Below are 1,089 nucleotides of genomic sequence, written 5' to 3' on the forward strand. Positions count from 1 at the left end.
GGGGTGGGTGGGTGGGTGGAGGATGTGTACTCAATATAGTTGCCTAATCGCGTCCTGAGAAGTAAGGTGAGAGCAGTTTCAGTCTGGAGGGTTTGCAAACCTACTCTGTCCAGTTAAGTGCTGTTCTTTAAGATACCTTACATACAACTCCTGCGTGAATATAGTTGATTCTGACAAGTCAATTCAAGAGTTTATAAAGAAAAACTTCTTTTTCGGTTAAACTTCTTTGATACTAACTGCTGGCAAAACACACACACACACACACACACACAAACAAAAAGAAAAACCTAAAAAACAAAACCAAAAAACAAACCCCACTTTAAAAAATTCAACATTTTGTAACTCTGTTCCTCTCCTTTCAACAGGAAATGGCACCTCCCTCCTTAAATGAAGATACTGATTAAAGCATATTATGCAGTGAAAGTGTGACAGTAAAGAAATTATTTGGCTTTTTTTGTTGTTGTTGGCTGTGTTGGGTCTTCGCTGCTGTGCGCGGGCTTTCTCTAGTTGCTGAGAGCGGGGGCTACTCTTCCTTGCCACGCGTGGACTTCTCATTACGGTGGCTTCTCTTGTTGTGGAGAACAGTCTCTAGGCGTGCAGGCTTCAGTAGTTGTGACACGTGGGCTCAGTAGTTGTGGCTTGCGGGCTCTAGAGCACAGGCCCAATGGGAGCACAGGCCCACGGGCTATGTGGGATCTTCCTGGAGCAGGGCTCGAACCTGTGTCCCCTGCATTGGCAGGGGAATTCTTAACCACTGAGCCACCAGGGAAGTCCCAAGAAATGATTTGACTTTTAAACAATAAATTGACCAAATATTCCTACTGAGATGTTATTCCAAGGGGAAAAATTAAAAAAGAAACTTTAAGCTTTTTCAGTGTGCATATTGTCAGTAATAACATTCATACTGTTATTTCTGAAATATATTAGTATAAAGCGTATATGTAATCCTCGGGAACCAAGATTTTCAGTATTGGAGAAAGGAAATACACATATAAAAATCAAAGAAATTAAGTAAAAACACTACAACCCTAAATTTGAATTTAGAAATATCAGTATGAACTCATGGCACATTTCATTTCCATTTAAAAA

This window comes from Neophocaena asiaeorientalis, unplaced genomic scaffold (assembly GCF_003031525.2).
Source record: "Neophocaena asiaeorientalis asiaeorientalis breed wild unplaced genomic scaffold, Neophocaena_asiaeorientalis_V1.1 scaffold85, whole genome shotgun sequence".
Taxonomy (NCBI): Eukaryota; Metazoa; Chordata; class Mammalia; order Artiodactyla; family Phocoenidae; genus Neophocaena; species Neophocaena asiaeorientalis.